The sequence below is a fragment of the Stigmatopora argus genome, chromosome 2, assembly GCF_051989625.1.
Source record: "Stigmatopora argus isolate UIUO_Sarg chromosome 2, RoL_Sarg_1.0, whole genome shotgun sequence".
In the NCBI taxonomy this organism is placed as follows: domain Eukaryota; kingdom Metazoa; phylum Chordata; class Actinopteri; order Syngnathiformes; family Syngnathidae; genus Stigmatopora; species Stigmatopora argus.
This window is the reverse complement of record NC_135388.1, coordinates 4665781-4688358: the sequence shown is the minus strand read 5'-3', so window position 1 is coordinate 4688358 and position 22578 is coordinate 4665781. Positions and strand designations below refer to the sequence as shown.

The 22578-nt window shown below is 38.6% G+C and overlaps 1 long non-coding RNA gene across 2 annotated transcripts; it reads right to left on the bottom strand.

Annotated features, from left to right (window-relative positions):
* Positions 1-405: 405 nt before the first annotated feature.
* Positions 406-20909, bottom strand: LOC144090537 (uncharacterized). Of its 2 annotated transcripts, none has more exons than XR_013305428.1 (3): positions 20842-20909; positions 16846-17047; positions 406-532 (listed from the first exon to the last, which is right to left on the bottom strand). It is a non-coding gene; the product is annotated as an uncharacterized LOC144090537 (long non-coding RNA). The 2 variants fall into 2 exon arrangements; XR_013305430.1 differs by lacking the exon at positions 20842-20909 and adding an exon at positions 19893-20014.
* Positions 20910-22578: the final 1669 nt, after the last annotated feature.

The following is a 22578-nucleotide window of genomic DNA, read 5'->3' as shown; positions in this document are numbered from 1 at the left end:
CGTATGTGTCCTTTTTCTGTAGTTAGGTCTTTATATAAGGCACTAAAATGACACAAAATGGCGGCGTAAGCCTCCTTAACAGGAAAGTAGTTCTTAGCGGATTTCGACTCAGGCTTGTTTGAATTGTTTGTTATTTGTAGAACGATTGGCCATTTAAAGCAAATTGGCCATTAAAAGAAAATTGACAAATGTCACAAACCGTTTGTTCGTTCATACATTTTCTAAACCCGCTAGGGGTGCTCGAGCCTATTCTAGCTAACTCTGGGCAGCGGGCTGGGGATACCCTGAATTGGTGGCCAGCCAATCACAGGTTACAAGGGGACGGACAAGCATTCATGATCATCTAAGAGCAATTTAGAGTGCAAAACCACCCTGTTTTTGGGGTGTAGGAGGAAATTGTAGTACCTGGAGAAAAGCCACGCAGGCCTGGGAAGATCATGCTAACTCCACACAGGAATGTCGGAACCCACGGGGGGTTGATCCTTCTTTCTCAACGAGGGGGAGGTGGAAACAACTCTTCAACCAGACCATGCTGAAACAAACCAATAAAAAAACATTAGAAAGGACAAAACATAGACAAAGTCAACCCTGGGGTACTTAATGCGGTACTCAGCCATTTGGTCGCCGGACTTTTGGTCGCCGGACGTTTGGTCGCCTGGAAGGTATTGATAATTACCATTTAAAATTGTTGCTCAAATTCCCTAAATACAAACTGTGAATTACTATTTAGTCATACTTAATGCCCTAGTAATTATTAGGCTAAAGAAAAGCTCCAAATTTCCCAGACTTTTATTGTTTTTTGTTGGAGAACTTGTAAAGACCTTGACTGACGTACCTTCTTAAAGGGACAACGCATGTACATACAAACTCATACACTCACACGTCGGCTCAGTGAAACCGCTCATGACCATTGTTGGCTTTTATTGATCCGTAGACCGTCTTGTTTTACCTTGTTTTGTCGCCGGACTTTTGGTCGCCGGACGTTTGGTCGCCCGTTGTTTGGGTCCGGGCGACCAAACGTCCGGCGACCAAACATCCGGCGACCAAACTTCCGGCGACCAAACATCCGGTCACGCTTAATGCTTGCTAAAATGATGCATTGTGGGACTTAAGACCCAAACCGTCACCTAGAGGAATGGAGCATCTTCACAATGCTACACTTTGAGGGCATAAATTATTAGCGTTGGATTTTGGGATTGAACTACAACGTTCCTCTGTGCACATAGACTAAATTACATGCAGTTGCATGTAAAGAGAGTAGAGGATCCGATACACTCATGACAAGGAGTCACAGTTCTGTGTTTTAGGCCAGCTGCCCTTTTCGATGGTGTATGAGCCACCCTCGCTATCCGCGAAACAACAGCTGCGTGCTGCCCATCTGACATGTTTGCCACTTTGTACGTGTGCATTTCAACTGTGATCTCAAGCCGTCTGATCCCCGAGCTTTGCTGGCTGGATTTTTGGATGCATCCGCAGAGTCTGAAGTCATCCTGGCTAATGCGCCCGGGCAGATTTTTCAGTCTGGGATGTTCTCACCATGTGTTGGGTGTGTGCATGTGTGTGTGTGTGTGTGTGTGTGTGTGTGTGTGTGTGTTCATGTGGTGAGTCAAAGCTGCCCGATGTGGGATCAAACACTTGTACAGTATCAGACTCTGGGTTTATAATCAAGCCCGATGTTTTATCATCGCCAGGACTGTCTGCGCGATTAGCCTTTTTCCAAAACTTCATTCACCAGAGCTTAAACAGCACAAGACTTAAAAAAGGAAAAAGGGATTTTATTTTCATCCGAGTATAAGTCGCAGGCACAGTGAAACTACGAAAAAAAATGTGATTTATAGTCCAGATATGGTCATATTTTGATTCACCTTGATGTCTGAATGAAAACAAGTGTTGTCTAAGTACATATAAGTAGTACTGCTGAATAAAAATACTAAATCTCGAAATTTTAGTAGTAGATAAAAATGAAAAAAATCAAAAGCTTAACAAATCTTAAACAAAAGAAATATTAAAAAAACTAATCAATATTATATATTAAATTTTTCACATTTCCCTAAATATTTTCTTGAATAAAAAAAAACTTATTTTTCCAATGTTCATCTATATTTAATAATTGTATCGTTTGTTTCCTCATTTTTAAAAATTAATCAATATAATATATGACACAATAACATTTCTTCCTTTACCACATTTCCCTAAAATATTTTCTTGAATTAAAAAAAATAACTTATTTTACCAATGTTCATCTATATTTGATAATTTTATCATTTAAGTTTCCTGATTTTTAAAAATTAATCAATATTATATATGACAATACAATTTCCTCTTATTCACATTTCCCTAAATATTTTCTTTAATTAAAAAATAACTTATTTTTCCAATGTTCATCTATATTTAATAATTTTATCATTTAATTTTCCGCATGTTTTTTAAATTAATTAATATTATATATGACACAATAAAATGTCCTCTTTCACATTTCCGTAAAATATTTTCTTGAATTAAAAAAAAAAAACTTATTTTTCCAATGTTCATCTATATTTAATTATTTTATCATTCAAGTTTCCTAATTTTTAAAAATTAATCAATATTATATATGACACAATAAAATGTCCTCATTTTCACATTTCCCTAAAATATTTTCTTGAATTAAAAAAAAAAACGTATTTTTCCAATTAAATCATTATCATTTAAGTTTCCTCTTTATTTACAATGTTTTGGTAATATTTTTCCCTTTCAATATTAAAAATCAGTTTATTCTTCTTCTCATGTATTCCCCCAATGCTTTTTGGTGTACATTTGTTAAGCTCAGGCATCAACGGGTTAAGTAAGATAACTTTAGCCATTTGTGTGTGGCCAAGGCAATTGTGCCATACACTCCAGCAGTTTAAGCGTGCACTCCAATACACACACACACATTGGCTGCCACTATATCCTCAGAAGCGCTATCTGTCTGCCGCTTGCATGAAGGATAAAGAGACAGGATGTGGGGCAGAGTGGGTGACCGGGGCGGAGGGAGGTTTGGGCCCTTCGACTGAATGCGCCTCAATGGGGCTTATTTTCATTAGAGCCAAACAAATGTGTCACCCCAATCATCACATGGCTGATTTTATCCTTCTGTTACTGTAGCTCCACAAGCATTTCCTTTTGTGAGCGTTCACTGCTGATAATCCCGCCAGGACAAAAGCGGCCATGTGCCTCCGCAGAGCTCCATGACCAAAAGTCGTTTCCATTACATACTTTGCCCGTGATATCATACATAATGGAAGAGCTCTCGTAAGCATTTTTGTTTGTGAAGTCATTCCCGGTCGTGTTGACATAACGCGCGGGCCCAATGCTGAGGTTAACTGCCACGTATTGGATTGCCAGTGTGTCCACTTTCCTCCTAAATCAAGAACTTCATATGAAAGTTTAGTTTAATTGATTTATTTGAGGAGTGGAAATGAATACTCTCTCGGGGGACTATGTAAGGGGGGAGGATGCCCACCTTTTCCAAACAAGATAAACTGCATTTGGGGGGCCAACTGCAGCTTCACTGGACCAGACCGGCGTAAAAACTGATGGGGTATCTATTTTTCCGGGGGGTGTGCTTTAGCTAGTGAAAACATTGTTCTACACTTGGGGGAAAAAAAAGTAGGACTCTTCAAAAAGACCATTTTTTTTCCTCACAATCTGTGATATTTTTTATTTTTTTATTAAAACTATAAATATTCTTTTCTTTGGATTTTTTCCGTCTTTTTTTCTCTATTTATTGACAGTAAACACAAATTTGCGAAAACAGCTAATAAAGACAAATATATTTTCTGATTTCTATCAGCCTCGATCTTTTATTGTACATTCTATTTAATTACATTTTAGCAAAAAACTATTTACTTGCACAGTCCACTTAATACACGTGTCAAAGTGGCGGCCCGGGGGCCAAATCTGGCCCGCCGCATCATTTTGTGTGGCCCGGGAAAGTAAATCATGAGTGCCGACTTTCTGTTTTAGGATCAAATTAAAATGAAGAGTATAGATGTATATTAAATTCCCTGATTTTCCCCCTTTTAAATCAATAATTGTAATTTTTTAATCATTTTTTTGTGTTTTTAGTTCAAAAATCTTTTTATAAAATCGAAAAATATATATTTAAAAAAAGCTAAAATAAACATTGTTTTAGATCTATTAAAAAACTGAATATTAAGGGCTTTCAATCCAGTTCTTTTAATCCATTTATTTAAAAAAAAATCTAAATATTATATCCGGCCCACATGAAATCGAGTTGACGTTAACGCGGCCCACGAACCAACCCGAGTCTGACACCCCTGACTTAATACATTCTGTTGGGCCGCAACTGGCCCATAGGCCTCAGGTTTCGCAACGGTGGTCAAACATGTTAATGTTTAACTCGAGAAACCTCTTTTGTATCTTCTCTTTGAGCAGTGTCGTCTTACACCAACTGCAACTACGTTTTTTTATATCCTCAAATTCCCATTTGTATTTTTACACTCTTTTGTGATATTGTTTGTGCATTAGATGAAAAATAACAATAGCTTGGTAAAAGGACACGTCATTGTTTCTAACAAAGACACGCTTATGAGCATTACATACTAATTGCATGGAGCGACATCGCCATTCATACTCAGCAATCAATGGAGTCTCTATGTAAACAAATAGATGATTATCATCCAAGTTTATGATGAGTCACATTATCAGCAGAGCAGACATTTTTTCCCCGTCACTGCATATTTTCACAATCATTCATAATACAAAATCATTCATCCTTTTTGGCGGTGGGAAGTCTTGTTCGAAAGCCCTGAATATGTTTTTTTTTTACACCGAAAACTTTAAAAACATCTGAATTGATTCAAAACCTATTTACAAAAGACAACATCTGCTGTCAAGTCACATGACATGTGGTTCTGCTATGTCATCTGATATGTTTGAAAAAGTCGTCATGACACTTGACCTTAGCCGTCGGGAATGTGTCCGCAAGATGTCGAAATGTCATCGCAAAAACATCACATCAACTTTTTGGCAAATGCTTACGACTTCCTGCATTGTGCTGTACCCATAAAAACTTTCTATCTACATCACAGGTGTCAAAGTGGCGGCCCGCGGGCCAAATATGGCCCGCCACATCATTTTGTGTGGCCCGAGAAAGTAAATGATGAGTGCCAACTTTCTGTCTCATGATGAAATTCAAATGGAGATTGTAGATTATTTCCCGTTTACTCATTTTAAATCAATAATTGGATTTGTACTCATTTGAATGTCCAAAAATGATCTATCGATTAGCACGATTGAGAAACTGTCTATTTATTAATTGATAAATTTTGGCAGTCTAGTTGGAAGACATAACAGCCCTCCGGATGTAATCGAAACTACCATGTGGCCCTTGACAAAAAATGAGTTTGACACCCCTGATCTATATGATTTGAACTGTTCCTGTGATGCGTATTTTTGCCAGTATATATACTACACGAATTAGCGCTGACTTACTAAATTGTTTGGATTCCCTATGACGAAGTAACACCACCAATCGGCCTTGAGAATTCCTGATCTTCCCTGAATAGCTGAACGTGAGTAATGCACGTAAGACAATTGAAAATAGCAACATATATAATCAGAGAACGGGCAAGACAATTAGTTCCAATTTAAATATTAATTCATTTATTATTAATGAAATGATGCTATCTTAATAGACATGCATTCATTCATTTTCCGAACCGCTTATCCTCACAAGGGCCGTTGAGGGTGCTGGAGCCTACACCGGCTTATTATGGACACCGGGCGGGCAATTTAGAGTGTTCGACCAGCTTACCGTGCATTAATTTTGGGGTGTGGGTGCCCAGAGAAACCCCACGTAAGCCCAGCGAGAACATGCAAACTGCCAACCCTCGACCCCAGAACTGTGAGGCCAACGCGCGAACCACGCATTTAGCAATATTTCAGGAATAACACCCAACTGGTCACGCATGCAAACGCTCCTGTCAACACAAGTGTCACATAAATGGCTCCGCTAATTCTATTTAATGTAAGAATCCACATGCATTTAGTGCACAAGTGAAGAAGACTATTTATCACTGTCACAGCAGTGTGTGTGTGTGTGTGAGAGGTGAAGCTCTTAATGTGAAGCAGGGTCTGCTATTGGCTAATAATTGACCAGAAAAGTGTTTTTTTCCATGTACAAATACTCTTCAGTGGGTTCTCACAGTGTACACTAAGTTGGTAAGTGTCCACTCTGGAAACAGTAGAATAATACTTCACAGTGTAGTCTTTTATCGATTGAAATTGTGGTAACACTAACATTTGAGGTTGAAAAGACAAAATAAAGACATGTTCATAGTGCATAAAATAAACTGATACTGAATGCTTTTGTATTTTTACTTCATAGACAGGCATCACCTAGCATTAAACAGCTAATAAGTGTATTTAAATATGGAAACGGCAATCTCCCTGTATGTATGTACTATATATATGTGTGTGTGTGAGTGTGTGTGTGTGTGTGTGTATGCACACGTATGTGTATATGTATATATATATATATATATATATATATATATATATATATATATATATATATATATATATATATATATATATATGTATATGTATATGTATATGTACATGTTTATTCATGTATTTATTTATTAACATACTTATTACCTATCTATTTATGTCTAAAATGCCTTTCCTATTTCTGCATCCTCACCCTCTTGCTACTGTGACAATGAAATTTCCCGAATAGGGGATGAATAAAGTTATCCAATCCAATCTCTAATATTGTAAAATATAATCTTTGAATGGCCGCCTGACTGTGTTGAATCACATGTAGTAGAAATATGATCGCGTATATTTTGGATATATTATAAAGGTTCAAGTATATACAAGCCTAACCCAAGACACAAAAAAAGCAGCTGGCGCATCAAAATAATATTTGTCTATTTTTCCGCGTGTGTACGGAGGCCACAAATAAAAAGACTGGCACAGATCCCCTCAAAGACACATTGTTATTCGGGTCGTTGACATTCCTTCTGGTGTCTGAGAAAGTGGAAACAGCGTGGCCACTTACTAACAGTGGTCCAGGCCACCTATGCGATGCGCCAAATGGCTCCCCATATTTAAACACAGCTATTGTAAAAATGGCTCTCTTCCTGTTTTTGTTGTTTTGCCGGAGACTTGATTTTATTCAAGCCCCGGGAAGTGGAATCATTTCAATGCAGATGTTTTGCAGTGTAAACAACCTCAGCAATCTGGGGGAAAGGAAAGGAAGGCACCGGGGACGTGTGGAGATGATGTTCCACAAGTATAAAATCTTCTCGGGTGGCAATGGTTAATTACCACTCTTAAAAAGAAAAGAAAACACGGGTTCTATTTTGACACTTGCCTAAAACTAAAGACTGAATTAAGTGTGAAGAAAAAAAGCTTTAAAAAAAATAAAAATAGGAAAAACGTGAGTTACCTTTTTTAAAAGGTAGCTGAAGCATCATTTTGTTCTAAATAAAATCATGGTATAAGTATCATAATAATTATTATGATTATATTTGTGTTTTATTTTCTTATAGACAGTTATCATTTAGAGCAAGACCATTTTAGATTTTTAGATTTTTTTTTAATAAATGGATTAAAAGAATTGGATTAAAAGCCCTGAATATTCAGATTTTTATAGATCTTAAACAATGTTTATTTAGCTTTTTTGATATATTTTTAGATTTTACAAAATGATTTTTGAACTAAAAACACAGAAAAAATGGATTAAAAAATTACAATTATTGATTTAAAAGGGGGAAAATCAGGAAATGTAATATAAATCTATACTCTTCATTTTAATTTGATCCTAAAACAGAAAGTCGGCACTATGATTTACTTTCCCGGGCCACACAAAATAATGCGGCGGGCCAGATTTGACCTCCGGGCCGCCACTTTGACACATGTGATTTAGAGAATGTTACTGAAAAAAGGGCGTTATGATTAAATTGATAAACATATTGACTATGGTTTGAACTGTCCCTAAGACATATAGATGAATAAATTGCAGCACAGTAGTCGGAATGGAAAAGTTGTGTCCAATTTTTTTTTCTGTTTTAAATCAAGTTGTTTTCCTGAAGTTTAAACTGGGACCCAAGGCCATTTAATGTGTGAAGGTGTTATGGTTAAATCAACAAGCAAGCCAGCAGTGGCCCAGTGCAAACAGAGCAATGGGCGCATTTGATTAATGAGCTGACGTGATGTAACCATAGGGAGAGGGAAATAGCTTGGTCCACCTGGTCATTTACACTGTTTGTCATTCATTTGAAAAAAGCATAAAAAACTCACAAAAAAACAGAGCAAACAGTCCAGCGAGCATTTCAAACCAATTCTCAGAACCAGCCCAATCACGGCATTCCTGTTAATCTCCCGATAAATAAAAATGCAGTTCTCAGTGGTCAAGCGGATGTAAATAAAGCTACGTCATAGGCCGTCGTCATATGGCGTGCGCTTTGCCGGTTGGGGGGTGAAAAGGTCATGGAAGTAGTTGTAAAATAGCGTGAGCAAGCAAGGGGTGATTGGGGGGGCTGACCTATGGCTGCCCGAGCGCCACTAATGCAATATCCAGACCCCGGGGTCCGAGTCCTGCCAATACCGGGCTGATTATAACGAATCAGGTGCCTCTTAATGCAATCATGTGATCAATTTCTCATCGGGCTAAATAAATAACATGCCAAAAAAGGGAAGCTAGGCATGACCCGCGGCTCACCCATCAGCCTTCATTATTCAAAGGCTGGAGAAAAGTGCAACAAGATCAGGTCAGTTTTGGCTAATTATTAACATGGACGCTAGCATTGACGGAATCATACCTGTCTTTCCCATAGTTTATGTTTTTTGATCATCTCAAATTGTGTACGCTGTATACAGTGGTACCTCGACATACGATATTAATCCGTTCCGGGACTGAGATCGTATGTCGAGCTTTTCGTTCCCATTGAAATGAACTAAAAACAAATTAATTTGTTCCAACCCTCTGAAAAAAACACTGAAAACAGGATATTGGATTGGAAAAAATGTTTTTTTTCTTCTAATTCGCCATCTATTAACAAAGTAACACATAACTAGTTGTTTAATAGTAATAAAATGTGTTTAATGTAAGCCCTCTTTTTGCCCGCGCATGCGCGTTGTGCGTTTCCTGGTCGAAACTCGTCTGAATAAATCGTTCAGTGCTCGTAGATATCTGTTATACACGAAAGAGATGCAGCAAAAAAGAGTGCGCTACAGTGATAAACAGCCTCTCATGTCATGGCCACCTGGCTTGGTCGCATCTCGAAATTTTGATCGTATCGCGGGCGAATTATCCGATCGAAATTTTCGTCGTACCACGAGCTGATCGTAGGTCGAGGTACCACAGTATAAACTTTTGTACAGGAAAAAAATGTTTTGAAAAAAATGCACGTTTTTTTTTTTTTAAACCCGATCCGGTCTTCCCCATTTCGACTCTAATCCGGATCATCTCGGTTATCGTTGATTTCTAATGTTGTCATGCTTTGAGCATGATATGCGAACGCGCAACACTCACTTCCGCCTTTACACTATATAAATATAGCATGTCAGCAAGCAATGTACCCAGACAGTCAAGCTGTCAGCGTCCTACAGCAACATCTACAGATTCTTGAATTTAGTGCATACAAAAAGGCCCACCGACTGACGGCACCCCGTTCACTTTGGGGAACATTTCCGACTTTTAAGTGCGCCTTATGCGAATAAATGTGCTGTGTTGCATTTGTACGGTTTATCATCACTTAATTAGGGGAATTGAAATCATTAATAAGGGGAGCGATTGCCCGAGGTTGACAGGTATGATAAATAAATGTATGGGATTGCAAAAAAATACACACTTAATCCAAGATTTCCAAAGTCAAGCTACTAAAATGTTTAAAATGCAAACACAAAATCTTCTAATGAGGCCAAAGCTAAAGTAACAGTTTTTTTTGGACCATCCAACTAAACAACTCAATGCAAATGATCCCTTTCCAGGAACACGATCAGTATGGTTCAAAAGTATGTCGTTACGCATACATAACCAACCACGGTACAGTTGTACACCCATGTATGCATTAAGGCATCAGTAACAGAGCGGTACAGGGCTGGATTTCCCTGCATTGTAATGAGAGTCCGTTCTAACATCTCCAAAGTCAGCACACAACACTGTGGAGACTCCACACGATACTCGGTCCAAGAGACACGGTCATCGCTCTTCATTTATTTACTTGTGGCTTCTTTTTCTTTTCTTTTTTTTCTTCCTCCTCCGAGTCCCACTTTGCGCTTGAGCTGACACCCGATATGCAGATCTATTGCACTTCACTCGCTGCCCTCTCATCATCTAACTTTAATTAAGTAAATGGATGCTCTTAAATGCCGCTAATTTAACTTTGCTACTTGTTGGCGTTTAATTTAGGTTTGATCAGAAGGAACGGCTTGGGTCATTTGAGATTGCAAACGCAGGACTTCTTTACGGAATAGAAAAAGTACAAAGTAGGACACAAGTTTGACGTACAACTTTGGCAGTACAATTCATATTTTTTTACCCTTTTTTTCTATCAAAACACAGATTCTATCCAAAGGAGATCTCATTTACAGGAACAGCAGGGTAAGATAACATTAGCAAGCTTTGATTCTACTCATGAGGAGAAGATGCTGCTAACTACAGACTAGATAATTAATAAGTAGCATCGTTGTCAAGCAAAGCAACAGTGTGCGCTAATGCTAATTTGTTCTTATTTTTGTCATTTCAACCATTTATCCTCCAGTTTTCAAAAGTAAATTACATCTGTCAACCTTGGTCAATTTCTCCCCTTATTAATGATTGTGATTCCCCTATTAAGCAATAATAAATCATACAAATGCAATGCGGCACATATTTCCTCATATAGGCCGCACTTAAAATTCTAAAATTTTCCCTAGGGGACGTAGTGCCCAATCAGTCGGTTCTCTAAATTAAAGATTCTGTAGATGTCGGAGTATGACACTGACAGCTTGACTTTCTGGGTACATTGCTTGCTGATGCGCTATATTTATATAGTGGAAGGGTGGATGAGCCGAAATAGGTAAAACGAGATCGGTTTTACAAAAATCGGACCAAAAAAATTTCGTACAAAAGTTGTTATACAGCGTACACCACATGTGTACAACAAGTGGCGGCCCGGGGGCCAAATCTGGCCCGCCGCATCATTTTGTGTGGCCCGGGAAAGTAAATCATGTGCCGATTTTCTGTTTTAGGATCAAATTAAAATGAAGAGTATAGATGTATATTAAATTTCCTGATTTTAGCCCTTTTAAATCAATAATTGTAATTTTTTAATCCATTTTTTTCTGTGTTTTTAGTTCAAAAATCCTTTTGTAAAATTTAAAAATGTATATAAAAAAAGCTAAAATAAACATTGTTTTAGATCTATAAAAAACTGAATATTCAGGGCTTTTAATCCAGTTCTTTTAATCCATTTATTAAAAAAAATCTAAATATTATATCTAAAATGGTCCGGCCCACATGAAATCGAGTTGACGTTAACGCGGCCCGCGAACCAACCCGAGTCTGACACCCTTGGCGTACACCATTTGAAATGATCAAAAAACGTATGAAAAAGTAAAACGAGATCGGTTTTACAAAAACGGACAAAAAAAATCCGTACAAAAGTTGTTACACGGCGTACACCATTTGAAATGATCAAAAAAAAATTATGAAAAGGTAAAACGAGATCGGTTTTACAAAAAACAGACCAAAAAAATCCGTACAAAAGTTGTTATACGGCGTACACCATTTGAAATGATCAAAAAACGTATAAAATACGGGAAAAATGTATAAGTTGACAGGTATGAGATAAAATTCCTTCTACCTCTAGCAAAGAGCTAAAATCTAGTTGAGGGTTTGACTCTCATTTCCACATGAGAACTTCGTCCAACACCAGTTAGCATTTAAAGATGAGCAACAGGTGGCTCCCGGCCGAGAGAACCTGAGGCAAAGTGGATGCGGAGGTGGAAATGCGACTATTTGTTTGAGCCCCCTCGCATCTGTGCGCCTCCCCTCCGAGACGGAAGCGACAGCAGGAGATTGTTGGGTCGGTGATGGTGTGGGGGGGTGGCCGGGGGGCTCGTGTTTGGAAGAGTGCTGGAAATAGTGCATGGTACTAATTACAGCTGCGTGTTTGCATGGCCGCGGCCGTCCCGTGTTTATGTACGGAAGTAACATCATGCGAGGGTCACTTGGAAGGGATGTGTTTATCCACGTGGTCTGTCCCATAATTCACTCAGTGACCACCTGTGAGATGAAGCCATGATGTCTGTTTTCCAGCAAGGTGGCCTCAGATTATTAATTATAGTTGAATTAAGCGCAATAATAATGTGCTGTATGGGATAACATAACCGAATGTGAGTCGTGTGAGGTATTGGAAATATTAATCTATTTCTATATCTAAGAGTTTAGTGGGTACGTTTTGATGGGATGTATTTTTAATGTTTGTTGGGATGAAAAATGTTAGCAAATAATAGCTGACATTAGTATTCGTTTATGTTTATGACGGATGCCGTGTGATTATTATGTCGATTTTATGATACGACACTGTAAACTGGGATCGGAGGAGTGCCGAAATGTAAAGATAGATGAACATTGAAGAAATTAATGAACATGAAAAGGTATATATTTGCAATTTTTGTCGTCAAAAAACAAAAACAGGAAAAAAAATGCATTTTTTCCCCATTATTTTTGTAATTTCTACTTAGCTTTTCATTGTCTTTGCATTTCTTTTTCGCAACTGCCTTTTTGCCATTGCTTTTATACTGAAAGGAATGGTCTGTCAATCAAACCAAGGTAGTAGTCAATAACTGATTACATTTCATTGTCTTGGTGACGGGCTGGTTGGCTGTGGCGACCCATCCCGCCTGTCAGCGGCTTCTCCAAGCAATTGTGAAATGGATTTTTCCATCACGTTCAAAATAAATGATCAATCAAAACCGATGCATGATAGTGATTATTTTCCTCTTGCTAAACTGACGTCACTTTTCTTCAGGTAAGCTAGGCGCAATCAGCTGGGAAAGCCTCTCCCAATGCCGTTTGATTGACAGACCATTCTTTTAAACACAAAAAAAAGCAGTTGGGAAACAATTAAAAGGGAAATAGAGTCAAAATTTCATCATTTTTTTCATCTGTCATTGTGTTTTCCATTTGTTTTTCATTGATAAAAGTAAAAGCGAATGACAATCTTTCTAATTTTAGCACTGCTGTGATTTGTATTTACTTTTACTCATGACGTAAAGTATGTATCCCATGAGTCACTTGGTAGCGAAAACAGAGGAGGTGGGGCGACTTTGGGAAGTTTCCTTCATGTTGTGTTTCCGTTTGGTCTCAATGTTTCCATGCTGTTATCAAGCCCGCTGATACTGGTCAACTTTTCTCAGGACACCCACAACATCGCGCAAAACCACACACACGCTGATAACGTGACGTGAATTTTTCGTACACAGGCGAGAAACTTCTAAGCACGCTGGTGTACATAAGGTATGTCGTGAGAAGATAACTACAATGTATATAAACAGTGGGAAAAAAAAGGTTGACCGTGCTGTAATTTTTAGGAAAATTCCTGTGATTGTAAACTGTAGTGCCTTTTCATGACTAAATGTTCACTAATTCAAACCACTTAAACGCCATTTGCTGTTATCGTAAAAACTAGAATAACTCATTTAAATGTTCTAATAATAATTATCAGAATAAATAACAATTATTTTTCTATATACAGTGGTACCTCGACCTACGATCAGCTCTACCTACGACATGCTCGAGGTACGATGAACATTTTGATCGAATAATTCGCCCGCGATACGATCAAAATTTCGAGATGCGACCAAGCCAGGTGGCCATGACATGAGAGGCTGTTTATCATTGTAGCGGACACTTTTTTTGCTGCATCTCTTTCGTGTATAACAGATATCTACGAGCACCGAACGATTTATTCAGACGAGTTTCTCCTACGCATCGACCAGGAAATGCACAACGCGCAAAAAGAGGGCTTTCTGGGTAATGAAGTATACTCGTGCACACAACACCGATAGCCAATGGCACCCTTTCTCAGAATAAAACTTCATTACCCACAATCAATATGTGGGTAGGCTGTTATTCCTTCCTTAGCCTTTTAGCTCCCGCGATCGCTTATTTAAGACTACTTCTCGTTGGCAAGTGGTCGTGCGTTATCCTATTGTGAGGACATTTGTGTGCATCATTTTTGGAATATTTTGAAGGGAATACAACAGCAAACAGCCCATCGATAGCGAACGTGAGGGTGGAGGCGTGGCAAACAGCTAACCCGCCCAGAACAAAAGGTAAAAAAGAATTCAAACAAAATTAGGATTCAGATTTGTGTAAAGTTACATTAAACGCATGTTTGAGTGTGTCTGTATACTATATTAATCCAAGTTAATTTAAATTTGTTTGTTCCGTTACGAGTGCATTGTCGTGGAAAGTCCCCCCGAAACTCCAACCCGCTCCCTCTGTGCGTCTCTCTCTCCCGTCGGCGAAATCCGCCCAATTTTAGTTATATTAAACACACTTTATTACTATTAAACCACTAGTTATGTGTTACTTTGTTAATAGATGGCGAAATAGAAGAAATAGAACATTTTTTCCAATCCAATATCCTGTTTTTGGTGTTTTTTCAGAGGGTTGGAACGAATTCATTTGTTTTTAGTTCATTTCAAAAGGGAAACGGTCGCTCGAGTTACGAAAAGCTCGACATACGATCTCAGTCCCGGAACGGATTAAGATCGTATGTCGAGGTACCACTGTACATCTTTTTTTCAAGAAATACAGTACATTCCTTTGTTTTTGTTGTATACGTAATAATAAGAAAATATTTGTACATTAAAGAGATGAATATGAAACAAAAATCCCAAATTCCAGTTTTTACTAACATAATAGATGTTAAACAACTTAGTTTGAAGTTTGAAGCCACCCACTTTCTAAGTTGGAAAAAGTACTAAAAAAAAGAGGCCTTATTAGATCAACTTATAGTGAATCACACCATAAAATGAAGTAAATGGTGTCTTTAATGCTTTTTCCAGTTTTCCGATTTTTTAGCTTCTCTATGATAAACATGTCGAGCATTGACAAACAGTGTATTGATTGCGCTACCTCGACTACCTTTTAATTTATGCAGCATAGATTCAAAGTGTGTCAGTAAATCACCCCGCCAGGCTCAGAGCCAGTGGACAGTCGCTCACACTCTCGACTTTATTAAAAGAGCAAACGCCAGGGCGGAGATGAAATTTAATATATATTCCAACCAAAAGGATATGGCCTCTTTTTCTTTTAATATAAAAATACAATGCATTACGCAGACTGTGTTTATTGAATGGAGTCAAGAGTCCCGGCCACGGCACTTTCAGGCTTGGCTCTGGGAGCTGTCTGAAGGCTCCCTAAAATGAAACAGCTGCGGCGTGTGTCACATCAAGTGAGAGATGACGTATGGGGGAGAAATATTTATGAATGAACCGCGCTACTACGTAGGCGTGGCGCTATGAAGGGGCTTCGATTTAAATGTCGGTCAAGTCAGTCCAAGTAACAGTCATGTGGACACGGATTGGCTTGTGGTACAATTTGTGCTGTGTTTACATTATTTGCCACTTACAGGGGGTTAGCTGTAGCATTGGTATCATTTAAAAAAAAAATAGAATCAAGATAGAAAAACAATATAAATTGATTTCTAGAATAAGTCTAAGGGGTTTCATGTATTCCGGTAGCATTTTAATGAAATTTGACTATGCAATTTACCAGGTGCACAGTTGTTTGCATGCAACGCAATCAGACTTCATTTTTTTTTATTTTTTAGATGAAAAGTATTACCTGTGCCAAAATTTAATAAACAATCTATGTGTATGTATGTATATGTATATTTATATATATATGTATGTATGTATATTTATATATATGTATGTATGCATTTTTATATATATGTATGTATATTTATATATATGTATGTATATGTGTTTTTATATATATGTATGTATATGTATATTTATATACATGTATGTATATGTGTTTTTATATATCTGTATATGTATATTTATACATGTATGTATGTATATATATATTTTTTTTTTCAGCAACACGCTTATTTATTTATTTGTATATTTATTTATTTACTTGTATATTTATTCATTTACGTATTTATTAATTTACTTGTATATTTATTTATTATTATTTATTTATTTATTAACCCATCTTTTTATGTCTAAAATGCCTTTCCTGTATTAGCATTCTCACCCTCTTGCTACTGTGACAATGAAATTTCCCGAATACGGGATAAATAAAGTTATCCAATCCAATCCAAAAAGGAAATTGGTCTAAAAAATAGTACATTTTCAAGTTCGGCCTAACAAAAGCTACCTTTTTCGCTATAAAAGGTGATATTGAGCGCAAAATACACCCACACTTGGAGTCATCAATTTAAAGTGCAGTACCTGATAGCTCCCTAAAAAGCATACACCATCTTAAGAGGTTTTCTAGTTTCACATTGTTTTAATTTGGCTCACTGCGATCACTCCACGGTCGTTCCTGGCAATTTCAATAGCAACAAACCAGAGTACCACTGTGATAAAGCACAATGATGACAATCTCATAATACTTTAAAAACCAGAGCAGCTCTCTTTTTGATACTCCTCACCAGACAAATATCTGTACCATTATTAACCATATGACTGTAAAAAGCTCGCGATTGCTGAGCCAAACCAAAGTCATGCCAGTCTATGAAACGCAGACACGCACGCATTGTTTAGAGGAAAAAAATGCAGCGTAAAACACTTTTTCGCTGAGCTGGTGGAAAATGACAGCGTGATGCTTGTTGTACGTACCTGACCAATGAGAGGAGGCCAACAGGGTGTGATGGAGGGGGATCCAGCTGCTTTTTGGAACAGGGCTCATTGGGTTGACGCATTCACTGTTCCAGTCTGCTCCAATACTCATCTCAAATGAGGTTAAGATGTTTTTTGCTAAGACATTAGCCACACTTTACTGCTTCCTGAAAAGGCTTCAAACATCATTTTTGGTCCTTTCCTATATTGGAAAGCAGACAGAAACTATCAGCATGAAAGGCAGTGAAAACATGAGTGCTCGGTTTACTGAAGGGGTTTCAAGTGGCCCGCTACAGGGTCCGGTCCGGCCCGTCGCCAAAGGGTCTAATAGGCGATTTTCTGGGCAATTTACTTCCATAAAGAGAAGCAAGCTAAATGAGAATTAATTTGTAGTATTAATGGTTTAAATCAGAATCAGGGAGGTCAAATTTCAATGTGATTGTATGAGATTTTTTTGGGTAAAAAAAAGGAATATTTTGTCAAATATGTAAACGTGAAATGTGTCAATTTTTTTGTTGGTTCTCCAACGCTAAATGAGAACTAATTAGTAGTACTAATAGTTCAATTCAGAATCAGAGAGGTCAAATTTCAATGTGATTGTACGAGATTTTTTTGTAAAAAATATATATATTTTGTCAAATATGTATGGTTTAATTCAGAATCAGGGAGGTCAAATTTCAATGTGATTGTACAATAATAAAAATTGTAAAAAAAAAATTGAATATTTTGTCAAATGTGTTAACGTGAAATGTGCCAATTTTGTTGTTGGTTCTCCAATGCTAAATGAGATTTAATTAGTAGTACTAATAGTTCAATTCAGAATCAGAGAGGTCAAATTTCAATGTGATTGTACGAGATTTTTTTGTAAAAAAATATATATATATTTTGTCAAATATGTAAAAAGGAAATGTGTCTTCATCATCACCTCAAAAATACCAGTTTTAGACCAACTTTCCAACAATTGCTGGCATTCGGGGAACTTAATAAAGCTATGTAATCATTTTAAAGGTGAGTTTTTACACAAATTTAAACAAAGTGTATATAAAAAAACATTACATATGAAATCCTATCTACAATTGAATATAAATTTAAAAGAAAACAACTCAAGAACTCTTCCTGCAGTTTGATTGGCGAGTGATGCTCGTGAGCGCCGCCATCGCGCATGCACGCTCGCCTCATTTCCCCCTCCATCCGCATTTGAAGAACGAATTCAACATTCATTTTCAGAGCCATACAATGCCCCCCGTATGAATATTATTAGCGTACAGTGACAAATAGCAGTTGTGTTGCAGGCTAAGAGGCGCCATTGTTCCTTCGAGCTGTAAACGCCATGCAGATGTCGCCGCACTGTACAGCCTGGCCGCACTCTGTTTAGAAAATATAAATGTAACGGGCCGACGTCACGCTTTCTCAACAAAGCGCACGTCTATTTTGTGGGCAGATGGCAGCTGGTCTACATGTTTTGTGGGGAAAATTACATCCAGGCTCTGTATGGTTTTTGTTGGGAAGACTATACGCTGATTGTGTTTTGGCCCTTTGGGGGTCAGGACTGTATCAGTTGTGTCATTTTTTTAATCTCATTGTAGCTATTGTTCGTTAGGGGTCTCAAAACCGGTCCTGGGAGGTCGCAAAGACAGTTCAAGCAATGAGGTTCTTGCTATAAGAGGAAATACCTGACTCCAATCAATTGAGTATACTTGTAAGACACCAGATTGGTGAAATGTGTCATCTTGTGTGGTTAGAATGAAGTTGACAGTATTTGACATAAGTTGATGTTGACATAAGTCAGTCTCAGTCTGCAGAAGGTCCCCACCTTGTGGAATTCCTGTGTGGCTCCGTTTTTTTTTACGGTACTCGGACGTTTTGTTGAAAGACGTTTGGTCGACCGGACGTTTGGTAGAACGGACGTTTGGTCGCCGGGTTGTTACTGTTGAAACCAGCTCTCAAAATTATAATCATGAGAGAGAGAGAGAGAGAGAGAGAGTGAGTTTAATATCTAAATATCTAATATCAAAACGTCCGTTCGACCAAACGTCCGGGCGACCAAACGTCCAGGGACAAAACGTCCGGGGACCAAACGTCTTTCGACGAAATGTCCGGTCACGGTTTTTTACCTAGGTCTACAATGTCTTGTGTGTCTTGTGTCTGTCTTTCAACTGCAACCAAGAAATTTCCCGAATACGGGATGAAATTAAGTTCTAACCTAACCTAAAATAGCATTTTCTAAAGATTTTATTATTTTCTACCTGTACCTGTGTTATGTTCATGCGCAACTCCGAGAGGGGAGACAAAGAAGTGTTCCACCTGAGGCTGGACAAAGCATTTTAATCTTAAGTGTCCTGCAAAATCTCTAATTATAACCAGCCTACAATTTAATGGTATATATAAATCCAAGAATCCTACAATCAAAAGGATCTGATTTCAACATATTGAATCTTTTTTTGAGGGGGACTATGGAGTAGGATATGGCATGAATTGAACAAGGTCAACTGTTGGCGTTCCTGTTAAATGTTGGCCATTTTTTTTCAAATAATACAATTATTGTTCAAGAGGACAGCAAAGAAAAGTGCTAGAGCCGACTGGAGACTGTCGAATTTCATAACCCTGCAGCGTCATCCTTATGTAGTGTGGGCGTGTGTGACTACTTGTCTATCCTCAAACGTCACCATGACCAATCTGGTCGATAACCGATCGGGTACTAGAAACAGTACCTCATCTAACCTGGCTTTGCTGATGGAAAGGTGTCAATAGAAAGCCTGTAGCACGACAACCGATACTGAATAATGCAACCTGGGAGTTGTGTGTCACCAAAGATGCCCTCTCGTCTCTCCGTGACACACGACGGAAAGCTTCTCTGGTTTACAGAGAGTCGGTCTTGGTTTTTACGACAAGGCCTCAGAACTTTACACGTCTCCCAACTGTCCTCCTAAAGACCGCGAAAATATGCGCGGCGCTCCATTTACGGGCAGTAAAAACAGTCACCCGGCCGCCATGCTAACAGACTGTGAAGAGCGGCCGTAAAAGCCGTCTGCGTCATATTCGCTTACCGCGCCGGCTCGCTGTCATAACATCTAAAGTGGGGAGTGCCGACTCTGCCCGTCACGAGCAGGCGAACGTGAAGTAAAACAGCGGGCGGGCTCTCCCCTGCTTGTAGCGGCTGACATGAACTAGCGGGCCCGCACATGGGAAGTGACATCAACAAGGAGGCCCTAGAGAGGATGGGGATGATGAGCGACTCTCTGCATGCTGCTTGACAAGTGCAGCGGGCCAGCCGAGGCTCCCGCAGGTGGCGGAAATCCCCGCAAATGCCGGAATACTGATGGCTCACGCTTGGAAGTGCTCAAAATCGCCAAAAAAGCAATTGGCGTGGTTGGGGGAGGGCTCTAAATCAAATAAATATGGGAATAAAATCTTGGTTCATGTCTGAGTTCAATTTTTTTAAATGTGAAAACATCAGCAAAAAGAAATAAAACATCTATTGCCATCAATGGCACCCAATAAGGTGACGGGGGAGGGGCTACAAATGTTAGCGTGACCGGACGTTTGGTCGCCCGGACGTTTGGTATAATATAATAATATAATTTTGAGAGCTGGTTTCAACAGTAAACTCTCACTGTCATGTTGTCAAACATCCGGCGACCAAACGTCCGGGCGACCAAACGTCCGGGCGACCAAACGTCCGGGCGACCAAACGTCCAGGCGACCAAACGTCCGGGCGACCAAACGTCCGGGCGACCAAACGTCCGGGCGACCAAACGTCCGGGCGACCAAACGTCCGAGTACCAAATGTTAGAGTGTGATTGGGGCTGGATGTGTGTATTTTGATTATTATTCATTGGAATTTCACGCATGTAGTTTGCATTTACATTGCATTCATTTATAAATGTATTTTAGTTATAGAAGAAAGAATATCAAAATAAAATAATGTTAAATATTTAAAAAATATAATCATCGCTAATATTTAATTTCTTTAAGTAAGCAAAAATAGTAACTTGCCTTATAAGGGGATAGAGGTCTTCAGTGTCCAAGATGAATAGATGTATTAATGACCAAAAATCGTCCCTGAAAAAGATATACAGTACTTTAACATTTAACAAAAACAATACAAATACTGTATTTTGTTTATGGTAACATGTTAACATGCCATTCATCCAATTCATTTGCTCTTTAATACCCCCAAAAATAACCCAAATTTCATATCCTTTTTACTGGATATCAACAACAAATAAAGGCATATATAATCCCTTGGTGTTTTATTCCTTTTTTATATAAAACCGCTGCAAATGCATACATTTTTTAACCTACCGGTGTCAAATCTGCTGTCCCCGGGCCAGAAGTGGCTCGCTTACGGGCCCAATCCGGCCCGTAGGATTTTTCTCCCCAGTGGTCACTATGTAACCCACAGGTGTCAAAGTGGCAGCCCAGGGGTCAAATCTGGCCTGCCGCATCATTTTGTGCAGCCCAAGAAAGTAAATCATGAGTGCCGACTTTCTGTTTTAGGATCAAATTAAAATGAAGAGTATAGATGTATATTAAATTTCCTGATTTTCCCCCTTTTAAATCAATAATTGTAATTTTTTAATCCATTTTTCTGTGTTTTTAGTTCAAAAATCATTTTGTAAAATCTAAAAATATATTTAAAAAAAGCTAAAAAAACATTGTTTTAGATCTATAAAAAAACTGAATATTCCGGGCCTTTAATCCAGTTCATTTAATCCATTTATTAAAAAAATATAAATATTATATCTAAAATGGTCCGACTCACATGAAATCGAGTTGGCAATAATGTGGCCCGCAAACCAAAAGTTTGACACCTCTGCTTTAACAAATAGTTCATTGTCTTGTGAATATATTTGTTAGTAGTAGCAGTTTTTTTGTGTATAGTAGCACGGCCCTACCATATAAAGATTTTTTTCCTTTTTTAACCTACCGCAATCGGTATAAATATCCATGTACCTGATCTGAATCCATTATACACCTGTTTGTGCGAGCGGATCAGGTTAAGAGTGCTGAGCCATGTTCAACCGCCGCTGCAGCCAAGCATGCGTCATGTCCACGCATTAATAGCAGGCGAGCACGGCATTATTATTAGCGCCATACGTGCCCGGCCTGCACTTCCGCGGCCGCTCTAATGGCTAAGCGGTCAGGGGTGATTTATCTGATAAACTGCTTTTTGTGCTCGGCGGGGGCCGAGAGACGACACGGGTTTTGCCTTCTAGGCTGTAATGTGCTTCATAAAGAGCAAAACAAATGGCCGCCTCAGGAGAGACGGCTAAGATATAAACTGTATTTTTGGGTTGGGACAGGGTGCGTTCAAAGGTCAAATCCTAACCTTTTGTGTGTACTGATTCGCGAGCACTACATTTGTGAAAAAAACTAAATGTTGCAACCAATATTTGATAGTAAAAATTGCAAGATAAAAATAAATTAGAATAATAAATCCAAGTGTATTTTACAAAGAAAATTACAGTGGTTAGCGTGTTGGCCTCACAGTTCTGGGGTCGAGAGTTCGATCCCAGGCCGGTCCTCTCTGTGTGGAGTTTGCATGTTCTCCCTGGGCTTGCGTGGGTTTTCACCGGGCACTCCAGTTTCCTCCCACAACCCAAAAACATGCAGCATAGGCTAGTTGTACGCTCTAAATTGCCCCAAGCATGTATGGTCATTCGTCTCCTTGTGCCCTGTGATTGGCTGGCCACCGATTGAGGGTGTCCCCCGCCTCTGGCCCGGAGACAT